Raw genomic sequence first — 20,274 nt, 5'->3', positions numbered from 1 at the left:
TCTGTAGAGGCAGGCAACTATAAAAGCTGATTGGTTCCCAGTTAGCATAGCCTGTATGTTAGTGGGGAGATAAGAATCCTTCCTATCTTTGTAGGTTTGGCAGAAACAGGAAATTTTCATTTAAAAAGAAAATGCACTTCAGATAAAAAGACCGAAATGTTTCAAGGGTTATTAACTGTGTTTACTTCCCTGTCAGTCCCATTACAAGTGATAAAAACTCTTTCTCTTCCAAAATCCATGAGAATAATTCAACCATAAATCTGTATGTATGCTGGGGTGGCTGTATATTTGTATATGTTTATACAGATTTCTTTTCCTGCAGGTTAGACTGCAGCTTTGGGGTGTCTGTGTGCTTTCTCCGTGGCAGCCGGTAACGAGGGAGCTGCCTGAGGGGACGATTGTGCTGGTGGCTGCAGCACCATGCATGAGGACCCACAGGTGTGGGGTGGTGATCCTTGTGACCCCTGGGCCGGGGCAAAGGGTGCTGCCTGGGAGCTGGGCGGTGCACCCTCCTGGAGATTGGTTATGGGGCCTGGGAGATGCGTAGCTGTCTGTTAATGCTCTGTAAGTGTCTGGTACCATCATTTATCTCTTGTATTGTCAATATTGACCCTGAATATGTAGTACACTGATTGCACCTTAATTATGTGTTGTTAATAAGTCAATAAACTGCTTTGATCATGTTTCGAATTAAACCACATAAACGGAGATGTTTTTCTCCCTGCAGGAATAGCCACTGCAAGAGGCTCTTTGCCGAGGCAGCAGCTGGAGAGAAAACTCAGCTCAGAGAGCAGCCAGTTATGAGTAGAATGCCTCTGGCTCTGCTCTGGCATGTTGCAGAAGCCAGAACATGCACTGCCCCCAGAACAGGAGCAGCCCAGCCCCAGAAGGAATGTGGCTTCTTCAAAAATGCCAAATTGTTCTTTTCCCCCACATTTTCTTCTTGCTCTTCCTGCACTAGCATCCTTCTGCATGAGAAGCTGAGGTGTGCATCTTTCCTGTTTCCCTTTGGTGAACTGATTTGCACCACTCCAAGCCTGTCTGTAGTGGAGTTCCTAATCCCTATCCAGAAGTTTCTTTGATGTGTAATTTAGCTATGGGAAGATTTCAATCACAATTTTATTAGTTCACCAAATCTGACTTTTGAGAGACAATGGTGTGTCAGTCGTAGGAAACAGCATAAACTGTAACATAAGAGCAGCTGCTGTTCAGCCAAGGTTTGGATTTCAGCTCAGTCTGAGTTCTTTGAAGACTCTCTAGCCTATAAAGATTTTTGAGGCTAGCAAAGGATTTTCAGCTTGTAAGGACTTCACATGTCCATTTTTACTAACAATCACAGGTCTACAAAGAACTCTGTGGTTGTCTTTGTTGCTGGAAATTAAACCTAAGGCCTTTTAACCACCGTAACGAGAAGCTGTAGGTCGTGCCAAGCCAGCGGTCCTATAAATCATGGGTGCTCTTTTCTAAGCCCAGCTCTTATTCAACCAAACTTTAAGCCCTTGCCTTTGCAAGAAATGGTGTAAAATCCTAACGGTCTGGTACTTTGATTCCAAGGAGGAAAAATCGATGTTGACTACCTTCTGTCTCCAAAAGTTATACAGCAGATCCCCAGCATCCAATGGTGTAACTTCTGCATTACACGTAAAGGCATAGTTAAAAAACAAGAGAACAGACTTCTAAAGTTTCAAGTGGAAAATTAAAAGAATGGGAGAAAAAGTCCTTCCTTATCTCTTACTGCTTTTAAACTGAGCAATCGTTAGGCAAATCCGCTTTGAAAAAAATGGTGGAGTTTACTTCTACGATCTCCAATGTGTGGCCTTCTGTTCCTTGGAGACAGCTCAGCATCTTTCAGCTAGTTCAGGACTGTCTCCACATGAATATGAGATGTCCTTGCTGTTATCTTCATTGATTCAGTCCCTAAAAAGGTGTCACTAAGTTGAATATTAATGTAAAGGGAACGGCAGTGTCTGCTGCAGCTTTAATAGTTTTATCACTTAACTCCCACACAGAGAAATCTAAATGAGACGGGGCTTGAATTCGAACAGCCTTAAAATGCATTGGTAGTTTCAAATAAAATAAACTGATACCACTAATACACAGATCATGATGATAAAGACTTGGTTTTGAAGCATGCTGCTTCAATTTCTTTTGCTGCTACAAATTGTTGTGCACGAATACTTGACTGATTATTGAGCAATAAAGGCTTATAAGTAAATATGGTCACAAAATTATATCAGTAGGATATTATTCCTTATTTTTCCCTTAAAAAAAGTCAATCACTTCTTCAGTGACTTGAAAAGAAGCTATGTACTAATTTCTAAACTTGAATACAGAATATTAGCAAAGGACAATCTGCCAGACAGCTAAAGAATATCAGCTGAGCACTGGGGATGATGTGAAAGTATAGAATATTTCTGAATTCTACAGTAGCAGGACAAATAATAAAAAAGGATATTTAAAGTCAGATTGTCAATTTTCAGCCAATACTTTCGGACTAGCAATGCTTTATTTACTTGCCTTGCTGGTGATCCTGCTTGGTCTGTATCTGTTTGAGGTTCCTCCACTTCCCTCCATGAAATCACTCTGAAAAAAAACTCCGCTGAAAGACATAAATCAGGTTCAGTATCTTCCAGTGAAGAATTTTCACATCCTGAAACTCCAGACTGCTTCAAGCCCAGCGGTCTGGTTTGCATACCCTGCCTTGTAAAGTAAAAAGGACTATTAACCTCATGCCACGCAAGAGTAATGAGCATATTTAGCACAAATGTAAGTTATAGAAAACCCCATTTCTCTTGAATTTCTATATTGTATTACATTTTTAGCAATGATGTTTGTAAATTTTTCTTTCTTCCAATATAGGATACCTGCCAATGTCTCATAAATGGGGAGGTTTTATATACTGGAGGAGACAGATATAAGCTATGTAGTTTTATAACAGTTCTCAACAGTTTTTCAGGGGGAAAAGTGCAAGCATGACAGAAAATGCACACTTGAAAAAATAAAAATATTCAGAGATATTTAAATATGACTCAGTACATATGGAAAAGTTCTTTCATTTTAGTATGATTTGATCTTTCATATTGAGACTGTCATTAGTTCAAAATTGCTATTAAAAATACTTAAGAATTGCCTATTACTTTCAATTTATTCATCATTGTATAAAGGCAGGACTTGTAGACACAACTAATAATAATTGTATAGGAAATAAATGCCACGGGAGATTTCAGGAACTGCAACTTCTTCCTGCTCATTGAGGGAGCTCTGAGGTCATTCGAATATCTTCACACCACTGTGGGGTCAGAGAAGAGGACACGCCATGTATGGCTGTCAGCAGCTACCAAGTGCAGTGAAGACAAAGATGTCACAGTGAGCTCTTAGGTCTGGAATTTGTCCATTTCCTTCTTGAATCCAGCTTTTTAAGATACATGCAGTCATATTTGACAGAATTACGACCAGCAATGACCTTGTGCCTTAAACTCACCCATTCTCAGAAATTCATGGCCTGACCTAGGAGGCATGAACTTGGATAGGATGATATATAAAGCATAAACTATCACACATAGCACAGATAAAGAGTGCTGATTGTGTTGCTTTCATCAGATCAGAGACACAAGTACACAGGAGTCTGTTCACAAAAACAGCAAAGCATTGCACTGGAGGCCTCTGTTATTTGCCTGTACCCAGATGAAAACACAGAAGCTCAGTAGCACTTCGGTAAGCCAGAGGTAGAAAGACTGAGTGTTGTCCTTGGAAAATGACAGCTCCTAGAAAGTTTAAACCAAGTAACATAGAAGACAAAGGGACAACTTTAGTGTTGTGATGCTTTTGTCAATCCTTACTGACAAAGCAAGGTGAAATCTTAGCCATAACTTTCAACATGATGGAAAGGAGGAAAAGTCACTCTGTGGTGTACAGAAAAGTGAAAGAATATTGGTTTAATAAAAAAATACTGAAACATCTTCACCTGTGTTTTAGTGTATAATATACCCTGTGCACTTACATACTCTGTTCTCACTGGCATTGTTACTGGATGAATCACAAGGGGAAAATCAGTAATGTTTTATGCTCTTGGTATCTCATTTTTCTGATCCTTCAATTTTATCCAAACATTTCAAGCATTCTCATTTTTGTGGATAAGGATTTGAAAAGCAATAGTAATTCACAGTGGGATGGATTTTTTTCCCCTTCACTGAAAAATCTAAACAAACCCAGTGTAATCCCAACATTTTCTTCTACATTGTTCTGGGAGACAGCCAAACCTTACCTATAGGTACTATTGATGAGATTCATATATCATAATCAAAACGGGAAAAAAACATCTGCGTTCTTAGAAATACATCGTAAAATAACAGGATAAACAACAGCTTAAAAGGCCTGTTAAATCATTTGTACCTCTGACAAAAAGCAAAGACTGTTTGCCGTTGCTCTGCCACAGAAAGCTGTTCTGTATGTTCTGTTTGTCAGAAAGTTACTATGAGTAACAAGCTATGCAAAATGCTGGTCTAGCTATTTGGAATGCAATTTTGTAATAGTATCATTAGCGGAAAATTTATGTTCTTTTTAGATGCAAGTTTGTCCCAGATGAAGGATATAGGTTAGATTCAAATAAGGTGAAAGGTCTTCTGCATATTCATGCACTTGAATCCAAAACTACAGGCTTTTGCTCCCTTTTTCTTGCTCCATTCCCCAACTGACCTGAAAAATCCCTTTTTATGTCTCAAGTTTCTGCTCCTTTTGCTACCCACACTTCATAGCTAGGAATGAGGCATTACATTAGGTATGTCAATGAATCAAAGTAAAGGTACATTCTCTCTTTTTAGGAAGAATTCCTACTCCTTAGGAATAAGAGGTAACAGGTATAAAACAAGTTACTGCCACAGCTGATGGTGTTCTGTGCTTTCCACAGTCTCAAGGCATTCAGGGACTTACACAATACATACATGTGCTCCTAAACACAAAGATGATGCTGTCTCTCACCTGTTTTTAACAGCACAGAAGGAGCAGCACCTCCAGGCAGCAAGTAATGCAGGGAGAGGCTCCATTTGAGCTTAAGATTCTTACATTTTTGTGTCCACGGATAGATGTCCATATACATCAGGTGTTTACATTTCCACTGCTATCAGTGCAGTCAGAGAGCAGTTGGGCTAGCCTGTCTCTGTGTGCCTGTTTTAGGGTGAGTTTCACTTCTCCAGGTTTCCTTAGCTGTTGGTAGCAGGTTTGACTGATGTTTAGCACCTTGGGCACCAGAAGAAAAGACCGCAGAAGCCTCATGGTTACAGCATTTGGCTGGGAAGGAAAAGGTCCCACTTCTTTGACTTTTCTGGGTTTGTAGCAAGTACCATTCAATGTGAGAAAGAGGGCTCCCTGCACTTAGAGGGATGCTTTCAGATAAAAGAAGACAGGCTCCTTTTTTGTCTTCTTTTATGCCAGTTTTCTCCGCTGTTGTGTCTGATCACTTTCTGGGTGGTTATTAACAGATGTGACCAGGACTCATCTTACACAGCTTTTTTATTCTGCATTTCTTCCCTGGAATAGATTTATAAGCAATCAAATGTCTCCTGTCTGGTAAAAGCAAAATACTTTTCACTTTAAGTGAAAGTTGTAGACATTTATGAACAGGTCATAGTTTCTAAATCGATTCATTTCAGTGCTGGAAAGCCCCTGAGAAACCTCTGTCTCCTGCAGGCAGAATTGTAACTGCATAATGATGACTCTGTTGTGAAAATAGAGTTTTCCAAAGTGTAACTGTTGAATTCAGTCTTTGTTTTAGACTACAAGGATCCTATTTCATGCATTAGTGTCCAGTAACTCAATTGTTTATTACTTTATATTTTAAACTGGAAAATTTCCCATATTTATTATCTATTCTCGAATACTTGAGTAAATGAGGAAAGCAAGGGAAGTTTATTAGAATGAGTAAATAACCAGTGAATGGAGAGTTCCTTCTCAAAAAAGTGTTGTTGATATCCTAAACCACTGATATTATATCAATCACATTAATGTTAGCTAGAAATATGGCAAAGAGACTTCTCTGCTGTTGTGTAGCTCACTGCTGTACCCTTGTTAATTTGGACTGAGGACATGAAGAGAACACAAAACCAGAGAGGCTTGGGAAAAAGAAGTTTTCAGCTAGTATTGATAATTTGACACTTGTTAGCTTTAGAAGAGTGAATAATTTAGAAGGGTGAGTCAACTATCTGAACATGGAACAGTTTTGCAATTGTTATTTAGTTTTGCATAAAGATAATTCTTTGTACATTCTTTCTTCTTTGCCAAGAGTGTTGATAAAAACAAAAGAATTCTCTGCAGATACATTAATACTAACTTGCATTAAGGAAATGCAATTTTTTTTTTTTGCATTAAGAAAATGCAATCCCATTCAAATTACAGAAAGGAAGTGGTAGTTCAGCTAACACAAAAAGGTGTAAAATGTAGCTCCTGCTGTGGAAATATCAGCTTATTTTGGCATGTTCAGGATTCATATGAGAATTTATTTTAATTCCTAAAGCGAGCAGTGCTGACTCATTGTACAGAGTTTATGGCCAATCTGGGCAGACACATCTGCTTTCTGAGAGGCAGAAGCACAGAGTTTAACAGAGACTGGGATTGTTTCCAACCAGCACCAACTCTTATTATTAGTGGGCTTTTTCTTTTTCTTTTATCCACAAGGATTTTAGTGTCTGTAAACCTGTGACTGACAGTCTCAGGGCATTCTCCATCTAGCTGCTCCTCTATTCTAACTGCTTCTTCTGATTATAAAATAATGATGTCTCAGACTTTATCCAGAGACCCAAATGGAAGCCTGCATTGAGCCTAAGTTTGCAAAATCCTTAGAGACCAAAGGACTTCTTTCTTTTGCAGACAGATACTGCATATTAAGTGATGTAAACAGATTAAATCTCTTCAGCCTGTCTTCCAGAATGCTTTCAGCTGTTAGAAACTCAGCTACAATGGTAAATATCTGCATATAACAGTTTGATGAGAATTTTATATCAAAACACGAGAAATGAAAGCTAGTGATTCAGAAAAAGACTGTCATGGTTTTAGGAATTATCATAATCAGAAGTAATTAGTCTGATAGACTCAGCATCATGAATTGATTAGCCTTTTTCAGTGACCATTTATGGCAGAAATACCAATGGTATCTCCTGTATAATAGAGAAAGATTAGACAAAATGTTACTGCCTTAGAGGACTTCAAAGAAATCTTTTATCCTCTGTTCACTGAGAATGCTGTTAGGGTCATGGTGATTACAAATAGTTCATCCACCTGCCTTTGACGAACGAAATCTTGGAGGATTTGATTCCCCTAAAAGTGTGAGGACATTTGTGCCTGATTGAATGAACGCAGCATTGCCTATTTTTCAAAGATTATTTCCCTTTCCTGTAGAAAGGACATAAGAGCTAGACAATCAACAAGGATTTACAAAGTTATTAGCAACAGCACAAAGTCTCCCTGACCTACAGATGGACACACAATTCAGTTTTCACTCACACGTTAACAGTATAAAGTGTTACCAACACCTGCAAATCTCCACATTCCCCTTTCTGGTATTTTTCTGGACTCCTTGTTACCCTAGTATTTCATCTGCTTGCCAGCCCCAAGATTTCTTTATTTTAACTAGGTTTGCCTTCTTTCTAAATTATGCCATGATCTTTTATGTCATGGGTTTATCCACATTCCTTTTTTCCCTTGATTCCAGAAAGCATAGTGAAGGGAAAGACAAATTCCCTTACATCACCTTTTGTTGCCTTGTTATGTGACTCAGTGCTTTGTTGGAAGTGGCGTCTCAGGAGCCTAAGGATGCTGAGGAAGGGTACGATGGAGCTTATCTAACAGAGCTTCTGGGAGGGGTGCAGGTGTCCTTCTCCTTGGACTTTGGCTCCCACCCAGAAACTGATATTTTTCTGACTCCATCATCAGCTGGTTCACCAACAAATTGGAAAACAACCTAACAAAAACACTGGATATTTTTCTGTGGTTTAGCACTGTAAACTGGCTCATTATGAGGTTACACAAGAGCTGAGAAAAGGGAGGTGGTGGGAGTCTGCTGCCAGAGGCAGCCCAGGGGTAGGAGCACCTCGCCATGAGATGGGCTCAGACAACTTTGTGCTTGGAACACAATGCCTGATCCCTTTGGCTTTAGAATAATAAACCTTCGCATATTAATAAAGTATGTATTAACAGGGATTTTACAATGGATTTGGTATGTGATTGAATTATTGAATTATGATTAGGTTTCCTTTGAAACTATGGCATCTTACATCTCATATATGATGTCTGTAAGATAACTTTCACAGGAATTTATATAAGTTGCTAGAGTTTATCGCAAAACTCCGTACCTCACAGAGATACTCAGGAGTTCCCTGGATCAGCTTCATAATGCTCATTTATTAACCAGAAGCACAGAAAATAGCATGCACTTTCAATTACAAATTATGTCTTCTCCCCACTGCAAAACACCAAATTCTCAAAATGGAATAAGCATGTCAACCACAAAATTAAATTTTGATTTACATATTTTTCAGGGAACATCAGTCTTCATTAATGAAAAACAATATGGCTAAATTCTCCTTCCTTTTCTTATATAAGTAATCTTATTATGGACTTGCTCTAACATACATGAAAAGATTTACCATGATTTCCAAAGACCCTGAATCAGTCTCAAAACTATTATTTTTTATTTTCTTCAGAGAGGGTGTTCTGCAAGATCTTTTAGACTGAGCAAGTAGTTAGAACTTTCAGTCATAAAGAATAAGGGACATATAGTTTTAATAGGTTCATCATGTGATATTTACCCTTAAACCAAAGCAACTCTCAGGCCAAACTCCAAACTTAAGGAATAAAGCAGTGAACACTATAGAGTATTTGGCAATCTATAATGTTTGACTGTAAAAAATATTCGTATTGCTTTCCAAGTTGCTTGAGTATGCAAAATGCAGTGACAAAGGGAGCAACACTTCCCATGAAATTTCTAGTGTTTCTGCCTCTAGGCTGGTCAGGAACTGAAAGAAGCACCTTTACATTCACAAGCTTTCTAGACAGTAACTTGAGACTTTAGGGTTGTTATCACTGCAGTTATTGATAATGAAATTACTGTTGATTTCCACGTGTCCCAAAGCTGAATTTTCTTTACTGATTTCATGAAGTTTATTCCTGACTTCTGCTTTTGTGATTAAGAGGCAAACAAATGCAATCACTTTTATTGTCTTTTACTCTTCTTGCTTCACACAGTCTATACTTTTTCTTTCTTTTACACAAGTACAGAAGTCTAGAGAGTTGTTCAGAGAGAGAAAATGTTTCCAGACAAGACTGAGGCAGGAAATCATAAACATCAAAACTGTACAATGTCAGTACTATCATTTCATACTGTCACTCCAGACTTCACTGCGCTCACAGACACTTTTACAACTGTGTTGACTGACAGCATTTCAGTGCAGTAACAGATTGTTTATTGGACCTCCAGCTGTTCTGTCAGAGAGTAAGTAGGAAGGAAATTTTAAAATTGTGTCAAATTCTTTATATATTAAATATTAAATCTTTTTCACACTTAGTAATCTTTTAAGATCTAAACTTACCAAGGGAGAAAAATTTTATTTCAAGGGAGCCACTGCGTGCAGAATGCAACTATTGAAACCCTTTTGTCCTTTAAACCCTACAGTGGATATGCTTATGCATTTTGCTGCATACAGGTGACAGTGTATAAGATAAGATTTGGTGGTAATTCTTCCTAAAACACAAGTCATGCACTTCTACACTTTGCTGAATCACTATGCCCTTAAGGAAGCTCTAGCAGCTACACAGATTGTAGGCACAGATCTGAAGGTCACAGATGACAGCTGGATACTTACTACTTTTATTCTCAATTGCAAATTATTGCTTAACTGCAATTTGTGCCTTTGAAAGTATTCCCCTTAAGTGTTTGACTGCATCAAAGCCTATGTGTCGTCTAGCTCACTTCATACTGTACAGGGTGAAGTCTATAGCTAAAGGCTTTGCAGGATTAAGAAAACAACTGTCCTGATACACCAGCTCTTTTTCTTTGCTGTCTACAATTTCAGTGAAGACTCCAAAATGTTAGTCTGCTCTAAGAGATAACAGAGACTAAAAATGGTATAAGAAAAACGTTGCAGGACAGTGCAGGGGTACATGTGATCACACCACTGGTGCAGAATATCAGGGAACAGAAATAGTTTACCAGAATCAAAGGAGTCTTTGTGTTTTGATAGTATGGTTAGGGAAAGAAAACAGAGGTCATATTAGTCAGTTGTCAGTGACCAATCTTTGTCAATTACAAAAATGACAAGAGGTAGAACATCACTGCAATGAGCAACAGTTGAGGTTGTGACATTCCTACAGCTTGTGTTTGCTACTTCTACCTACTTTATCAGGTCCTGCAAGCTGGTGGCTCAAGAAGCCCTAGGGACTCTTGACCAGTTTCAAAGTGGAGATAGTGAATAGATGTGAATATAATAATTGAACAATTTATTCACAGATAAAGATCTGGTAACAAGATTTGTAATAAAGAAATATATTTGGTGAAGGAAGGACAAAACTGAAGAATAATTTCTGTAGCAACAAAAAAAAAAATGTTCCCTGCTTTTGAAGATGGTCTTTTAGATGTACTTTCCCCAGTGCTGAGTTCCTCTTCACTGACACCTGTTAGTGCTTTATTATCAATTATTGCTATGATTCTTTTCCTGATCATACGCTGACAATCTCATCTCCTTCTCTTTCTCCACATTCTACTGTGAGGACCATTTGACACTTAGGACGCCTTGCAGTTGTCAAAGCCATCAAGTAGTCACAAGCGGCTTGTTTCTGTTTCATATTAATTATTTATCAGGCAAAAACATCATCCCATACTTGAGATTTTCATTACCGAAAAAATCCATATTCTGCTCATCTTTTGGTTTAATCTGTAGAGTGTGTTCATATAAGCAGGACAAACTGCATATTGCTGTTCTGAATTGCAGATCCAGAGTTGAATGTGAGGTGTTTTTTTCTCTTTCCCTGCCAAAAATATGCTCATATTCATCGGCTTTTGTCACATTTTGACAAATAGTCTGGAGCTCCAATTTTGGTTACGCAGCTCCAGTTTGGGGTTTTTCCGCTTGTTAGGTCTAGCAGACAGTTTACTTCTTACAGTTGGTACACTTATCGTTCTTTGAACATTCATTCAAATTTACCTGATCTTAGTAGAGTACCAAAATAAATTTCTGAGTAAAGCTGCATAGCAAATAATATCAGCAGTGTGTTTTCCTCCTCTTGTTATATTACTGGCAACAAAATGTTATCCCATTAGTGGTCAATTTTGTGAACACTCCCAGTAGAAATGTAAAACACTATTATAATTTTTATTTTTATAATACATATTTTTATGCATATACATTTTATAATAAAATATTTTTATTATATGAACACAGAGTAGTATGTAGTATAAATACATTAAAAAATAAATGTAGTTTTAAAAAAGTAATTATTATAATGCTGAGTGTGTCATACATCAAATGGAAAAAGGGACGGAACCATCCTGTACTCATTAATAATAGTTGCTTCCAGAAAGAAAGCTCAAGATCAGGTTTTTTCTGATATTGTTTCTCAGGGCTTTCCACAACCCCGTTTGCACATTGTCTACTTGGAATCAGTGTTTTAAGGCAAGGACTCTAAGCCTAACTCTCTTCTGCCTTGTGCCAGTACTACTTAGAGCAGTGAACAATTAGTGGACAAAAAATGCAGCTGGATTGGCATCACAAAACATTTAGGGCCCCGGTTTTGCAAAAGATGGAGTGGTTTGCAGGTCAAAGGATTGCAGAAAATCATTCTTCTTTCCATATACCTCAAAAGCCTAAGGACAGTGCTGGTAACTCGAATTAATGACAACAACAAATATATTTTAAAGGTAATATATAATTTTTATTCACTTCATTAATGTTACTAGCCTACCTAATGGGATTTTTGGTATCTGAATATTGTTGGCGCTCTCCAGACTGTGAACCCACAAAGGGCTCAAAAAAATTGCAAGATTTTAAGAAATGGAGGATAGTTCAGCCTGCCAAACACACACAGTTTGAAAACTTGCTAAAATTCTGCTTGCAAGATTTACCACAGTGGCACTTAGGTTTATTCATCCAGGAGGGAGAGTGTGGCATCTCTCCCACACTGCTTCTGATTTTTCCCTGACCTCACCCTAGACAGACCACATCAAAGTGTGAGAGTCAATAAGTCTGCTCCTGCTGCAGAGGACTCAGTCCTCCTGCAGGGCCTGCTAAGCCAGTCCTGCTTGTGATGCAGTACTACACTGTTGAGTGGATTAGCTTCAGGGAAACTTTCTGGAATGACCAAATTCCACGCAGACCCCCCCCCCCCCCCCCCCCCCAAGCAAAGCCCACAGGTAATCAAGTCAAACACAGAGTACCATATTTATTTGGATATTGCCTTATCCTGAATGTGTCTATACCCCTTATGTTGTCCTGCTCTTTCACTTGTAGGTGTCCCAAGCGTCACTGGACATGACTTGGTACAGGTTTACTCCACTTCAGCTTGGACAACTCAGACTCTGCCATAGGCCAAGCCATAGCGGAACTAACAAGTTTTGTGGATTTGTCCTCATAAGGTTTCTTTGGGAATGGCTATTAGCTTGAGCTCCTCAAGTAAGATAGCAGTCACACTGTGAATGTCAAACTTTCTGGGACATCAAATTTCCCATCGAAACGTCTGTATGCTGTAGGTTTGTAGTGCGGAACTGTGGTTTCCCTTTGGCAGATCTATCTGTTAAACAAGACAGGTAATGCAGCTTTTCACTGTGTTTCTGCCTCCAAGCATGATCTCATGCAATTTTCCACGCAAATAACCTGTGGCAACACCTCCTCACATGTCACACACATGCCAAAGACCTGCCTTTCACAGGTATGTCCATGCCCACACAGCAGAACCAGATGCTACCAGAGTCTAGGTGCACCAGATGCTCATGCCAGTGAGTGAGCATCAAGGTAAACATGCCTGTTTTGTGAATCTTGCTGGGACTTATGCACAGCGCTAACACCAGTACTGAGCTCTTCTGCACTGTTAAGACTGGACATGTCTAAAGACGCACCAAAATCCCAAACTGTAAATAAGCAGGAAATTTCTAGCTAAAAAATTAAGTACCTTCCAGACAAAACACTGCTGTATTAAGATGTAAATTTTCTGCATTTTGGATTTAGACATAAAATGTTTGCTTACTTTTTATATAGCAAAGTCTGTTGTGGAGCTGCTGCTTTGTCCCTTTTAAAGCCTTAATGTAAAAAATATTCTCTGTACATTGAAGCTAGTGCCTGGAGAAGCAAAAGTTGCATTCTCTACAGAGCATTAAAGGAGGACAGAAAAGTCCATTATCTCACCTTCCATTATCTTTGCAGTCTGAGCCCACAGCCTTATGGTATGACCATACTGTGTGGAGCAGTCTGTGGATTTACCTGGATCACTGATATCTTGTTTCTAGGGCAAGACAATAAACTACCATTAGGAGTTCAGATAGACTCCTATGCTATCATTTCCTATTGTTTGTCACTCATGTTGCTGAACTCGCTTCAAAGCTTTTATTCTTGTCAGTATTACACAGTATCCTCATCTGGTCTGCAGAGACATTAACTCTTCCAGGAAAATGCCTGTACATTTTAGTCTTTATTTGTACAAACCAGAGCATTTAGCTGTAAAAAAATGAATAGTCAACAACTGAACAGCATTTGACGTATTTATGTCCATTCTCATACTTCAAAGTGTTTCTAACTATGCCTTTTCAAACTCAAGAAATCTGTGGAGAAGGTAATAGGAAACTGTATCACCATAGTTCCTCACTGTGTAAGAATCAAGGACATAAAAAGAAAGATCAGATAATTGCCCCAAAATTATTATCTCATCAATGCCCCCAATATTAAAAATTTCAGTTAAAGTGATGAAAATAACACAAAACTGTGCATGTAAGAAGGTAATGGCATGTAGCAGGGAAAAAAAGTACTCTTTCACAACCAGAACTATAGCAGCATCTTGCAGCAAAATTGCTGTTTTATAGGTATGACTTTATTCAATAAAAACAACAACAATAAAAATCAAATTACTTCTAAATGTCATTCAGCATGTAACTGTATAGAAAACCACAGTATAAAAAGCCAAAAATGTGGTTCTGTCTGTGTCACTAACTTGAATCTAATTACGAGGAGATAATTCAGCTTCAGATAAAGACAGTCATCAAGGTATCTTTATGTGGGTATCTGCATATGAGCTAAATGTTTAAGCCCTCCCCAGCAGAGAGCTAGTCAAAGGAATCAGAGTGTCTCAACTAAAGTTTCAATAGACACCAGCATTTGATCAACTGAATTGCTGCCTCAACTGTATCAACATTTACATTTACTTGCCTAAACGTAACTATCTCATACTGGTTTGGGTACAGTACAACAGCCCTCGGCTTCTGCTTACCCCTCCAAAGGATACCAGTCTTCGTCAGTTCTATGCAGAAGGCTCAGATACTAAAGGTTGCTTCAAATGGCAAAAGGTGCCCATACTTAGAGAACTAAATTTATTTCTTATATCTTTATTAATTGAAATAAGAAACATATTTTATTCAGTTCAATGTTTGTGCTTCAACTTGTTCGAACAGACCTTCCTCCACTAATCGTGTGAAGGACTTTGGCAGTTAGTTAGCTTTTTCCTTAGGCACCAAACATTTAGGCGTAAGTTTCTTCACTGTGAATGAAAGAGCAAATAATAAAATCATAGAAACATATCTACCAGATTTTATACTTACAAGGGTTTATTTTAATGCAATGGGCATTAAAATAAGAGTAATTTATTTTATACTACTTCTTGCTAACGCAAGTATATGAATACATAATAGATCTAAGACCAATGGAGACATTCCTTGAAGAAAAGCACAATATGAAATCCATATTTCATATTGGAAGAAGCAAAATTAGTGAATTGTACAGCAGAACTACTTTATGACTTCTCTGAAGGGTATAGACATTACATTCATTGTACACATTCACTTTCTCTCCTTTGTTTTATTCATCACACCTTTTAGTCAGAGACAAATTACAAATGATATCAAATCAGTGCTGACATCTGGCCATTAAGGGGTCTGCATCAGTAATACAGGACAAATTCTCATCTGGGATAACTCTGTGAATGTCTAGCAGAAATGATGTATTGAACTTGATTTTAGATTGCAATATTTGTAACAGGTATACTCAGTTAAGAACTTGATTCCTCTTAACCTGAAGATGCAGCCAAGGCCTCTCCAGGACTCTGGCTCACTTTCATAGTACAGTTACCACTTGCACTACAAGCTAGACAGATTCAGGAACCAGCTGGAGGAACAATGATACTGTAACTTCTTTTGCTTGTGGTAGCTGTGACCCCACGGACTGATCACACTGATAATTAAGATCCTTCTTGAGTTGTCTTGAACTGCTCGTGTGAGTTGCCCTTCCCTACTGTGTCATACCCTGAGACCAGCAAAGAGGCCAGCCACCTTGTGTTTCCTAGTTTTTAAGCAGGAACTTGTTGGCAGTCAGTCAGCTAGTCTTCTTTCTGAACTGTTTGCAGGGACCACACTGGAAGGATGTGTTTTGGAGAAGGGCTAAAATTCAGGAAAAAAGAATATGGGATAGCTGTTGGCAGCTACACAGCTTAATATATTTTGAGCATCTTAAATTAGAAACACATTAACTCCTACATGCTTTGTCTTTTAGAGTTTAAATAATTACCTATAAAAGAATTTTGACTGTTGAGGTGCTAGATACTGTTAGGCATCTATTACATTTCTTTAGATACTCAGACATCAGCGTGGCTTTACAAAAAAACTTAAGGCTTTTTTTTCAGATTCTCTGTGCTTTCTAATCAAAAGAAATATTGCAGCATAATCACATCTCTTATCAGTAACAATATTAACTTTGGACAAGGAAACACCTTTAAAAAAAGTAATGTTTTCATGTATCTGATACCGTTCTGTCATATTCTAACTAGACAAACAAATGAAATTTCAACTATGAAAACTCTGACAAAGCTATAACAAACATGGCATATTATGGAGATGATTCGTCTCCTCTAGAAATAGTCCTCAACAAACTCTCTCCCTTTTTCAAGGGCCTGTCAGACTCTTTGATAAGAAATATTCATACAATGATTCTCTTCTTTATTACATTTCCATTTTATCACCAAATAGTCTATCTTCCCCCCTTTCATAATTGTCTTAACAACACTGTTACAACAACCCTGATTGCATGTGTGGCAAAGTGACATTAGGAAAGTGATTTGTGTGCTTCTAGAATGTTTTAAGGACATTAAAGTGTTGGAAGGAAGAAAAACGAGCTATGAAAAGCTGGTGTCAAGACCCTGAAAGCACTGGTAGGATAAACAGTAAACAATACTGAGTTGTGTTTTCCTTTTTTTATATTTAGGCATTTTTTGGTTATAATAGTTAGTAACATATATACATGTACTTTTTTTTTTTTTTTGGACTAAATAATAGTCTTCTCCCTTGAAATACTTTTGCCGGTGTGGCACCACAGTGAATCCTTGATACCCTCTCTAATCCTGATTTTTTTATTCATTCTAATGAGGAAATTTTTTTTGCCCTATTTCATGTGTTCTGTCATTTCCTCATTTCACAGTGCCAGTTACATAATAGCATTTTTTCATGCCAATATATTTTTCAGATGCAAATAGGTAGGTTACAAATGAGAGGCAGAAAGGATGCCTTTTGTGAAATGCATAAACTTCTCACTGCCTTCTCTTTTCATCAAAGCTATTAGTCTTCCAATTAGCCCATGAGTGACAATTTCTGTGCACCATACGCATTTTCTATTCTTTTGCATTTCTATTTTTCATTGTCATTTCACTTCAACTCACTTGGCATTTGTACAGTCTTAGGATTTTTTCTTAAATTCAACACTTATGCTACAGTTCTTGGTTTTTTTAAGCTTTCTCAATCCACAGTAACTGTTTTACAAGCAAAAGAGTTAAAGATATCGACACTACCTTAGCTTACCATGCCTCTGTATTTGCCAGAAATTCCACACCAGAGTTTCACAGATTTCTCTCTGTATGGGAATTTTGAATCCCTACCTTCAAAAGCACATGCAGTATTTCTTTTCTCATCTAAAAATGTATAACTTCTCTGGAGCAACTCTACCATACTGTAGAGACAAAAAATAGAATAAGGATATTATACCATGTTTTCAGTCTCTTTTTCTTCAGTGTAGCAGATGAAAATAAGGACGAGCCAATGATTCATGGCCTCATAGCTGTAGCACTGCTTCCCTATCCTGCATATTGACTGTTTTCAAAGCCTAATAGGTGGTAGGAATGACAAGCACTGGCTTGAAAATGAAAAGTGATTGCATTATTCACTTGTGTCCATTTGTTTTGCTTCATATACGTTCAAGTGTTCTTATCCTGTATTGATCACTGTATTGTTCTGGTATATGTTAAGCCTGGAGACTATGCATGCGCCGCTGGCTCTTCAGTCAGCAGTCTAGAGCAGAATTAGATGCCCTACCTGACCATCTTCTCTGCAGAAAAAATGTTAAAATATGTATGTTGGTATTTTAGATAAGGGGAGGTCCAAAGAGTGCAGCATACACTTATAGTGGACTATGATGATGTCTGAAATCCTGTTAGTTCTCAGGCGAGATTATTTGATTAGTTTATGATTAGTTTTTGTGAGGATCTGTGGACAGGAACATTATGTTCTACAGAATTTATGTTGTGTCTTTTGCTGCATACAAGGAATGATGGAATTGGGGAATATTTCCCGCCTTATTTTGTCGTATATCTTTCATCTTAGGAGACAGCAAGTAGTGCTGTCAGCTCTATTAATAACATCACAAATCTTGCTGACATGCATTAAAAAAACTCTCATGATCTCCTGTGGCAATATTCTGAATTCTTCAAAAGAGTTTCCATTTCGCTTAAAATTTAGGGGGATGAAGCCTAATTACCTACAATTCTTTATCTTTTTGTGTCTACTGGTGCCCAAGAGAGAATGAGAACTAGTAGATAAAGAAAATTAAATAATAGTGAAGGAAATATAAACAAAGTGTTACAATGGGAACAGGAAGGAATTCTTCAGGGTAAGGAAAGAATAAAAAGAGAGAAAGAGAAAGAAGAAAATGCTAGAAATAGGATAGGTGGTTCAAGAGAAAAGCTTAAGGGAGACAGGAAGAATTTGAGATCGAAGACAGTGCAGGGAAGGTCTGGAAAGAGAGAAGTGTGCTAGGACAAGCAGTGGAGAAGGTGTTGAATATATAGTCGACTTTGCAGTGACCACTTCATTATCAATGCAATATAATCAAAAGCAATTGTTCAAAACAAAATTAATAGGAACATCCTCACTGACTATGCCTTGCCAGCTAACATAAGGCAAGGTTACATAACCAGAGGAACTATGATAGAAGTAAGCAGAATTAAGGCTATATCTGAAAAATATATCATCTAAACAGACAGAATAAGAGCATCTTATAATTCCTTTATTATAAATCAGGATCTGAAATGCCGTGATATTAGCTTGACTATTTTCATTTAAATTTATTTACTATGGCAAATCTTTATTAAGCATTTTGATCAGTTTTACCAAAATCCCCGTGTTCTCTCTCTTTCTTGAGCTAAACCCCCTAAATTCAAGAAAACAGGAGAAATGAGAAGAAAATGAGAAGAACAAAAGGAAATTAAGAGAAAGCCACATATGAAAGAGGAGGAATCATTAGGCAAGATCTCAGGTATTGAATATACATACTCTTTTATAAGAGAGTGGGATGTTGCCACTTTCAGCCAGTCACACACTTGCACAGGGCACAACCTCTCCCAGCACACTCTGATAACTGTAGTGCATGCAAGATGACACTACCACTGTCAGAACTGCAGCTACTGCTTTTAGTGAGGAACTCTGAAAAACTGCTTCCAAAATTACATGGCAGGGACTTGAAAACAATAGGAATTGAAAAAGAGTGAAAAGAGCATCATGATATTTATTGTATAGTGCCTAGTAAAATTCCATGTGGAGAAGAGCAAATCCAGCAAATCCATCTAGCAAGCTGGTAGATAGAAAGGTTAGAGTGTCTGCATGAATTCAGAAGTCCTCTTTGGTTGATTGCCAGGCATTTTGGTTTTGCCAGACTGTAGCTAGCAAAAACAAATTACATATTGCTGAGAGTATATTCTGTAAACAAAAGGGTTTGATTACCTTTCTAAGAAACTTCAAATCTCTTTAAAACTTATAACAGAGTTTTGTATTTTAAATCAGAAAATATAGACTTCGAGTCATGGTTTAGCTTGATCAATGTAATTCACAGTCTTTCTCCATTATCTGTTACATTTTCCATGTAGCCTTTTTTAGAAGGCTGAATAGCATTTTCATACCAGCTTTCATTGGTGACCCGTGTAATTGCCTTTAGTCTTTTATGTTACATGAAAATCCATCTTCTGAGCTGTGTGATGACAGAAAGGCAGCTTTGTTTCCCATCATTTCAAACAACCTTTACTAGAAAGAAATCACCAACAGGTATTCTGCAGATTACTGATTTACTCAGCCAAAAAAGAAATGAGAAACACCAACTTTAAACTGCCTCTTTTCCCATAAAAAGGCTTTATTATCAGCTCTGAAATGGATGTGTCTGCATTTGTAATAAAGTTTGATAAAATACAGTCTTACTGACCTGAACAAAGCTTTTGCTGTTTTTCCTGTTCATCATTCACAGCAACATCTGTAGAGAGCATAAGGCTTTTTATATTTTTTAATGAAAGCTCTTTCTATAGATAACCTATCAACACTCTAGCTATCTGCATAACTTGTCCATATATTCACATAATTTTAATATATTCAAGCTATCTGCATATTGACTTATTTGCTATGAAAGATGGGATCCTTAATCTTTTGCTCAAACAATTCCCTCTGCTCCTTGCAGGTAGGAAAACATCCACTAAGAAAGCATGCCTAGACACAGGCAACAGCATGAATTCTGTGCATCAAGGTCCTTGGAACAAGTATCCTGGAACAACTTTGCCTATCACATTTCTGAGGATTCAGTAGCTACCAGGAGAGCTGTTATATTTAGTTGCTTATCTGCCTTTATCTGCAGCGCAGGACTTGCAAAGATGTCTTTCATTCTGAGGCTTAACACATTAAATATCACCTGATCTGAAGATGCTTGAGGGTGTAGAGTCTCTTGCATAGAATAAATGTCTTATCTAAAAATAGCATTACATTTCTACATAGTCCTTCATTTTCTATTGCTC

This window comes from Leptosomus discolor, chromosome 2 (assembly GCF_034619465.1).
Source record: "Leptosomus discolor isolate bLepDis1 chromosome 2, bLepDis1.hap2, whole genome shotgun sequence".
Classification (NCBI taxonomy): domain Eukaryota; kingdom Metazoa; phylum Chordata; class Aves; order Leptosomiformes; family Leptosomidae; genus Leptosomus; species Leptosomus discolor.
The sequence above is the reverse complement of the archived record's forward strand: the minus strand, read 5'-3'. Positions refer to the sequence as shown.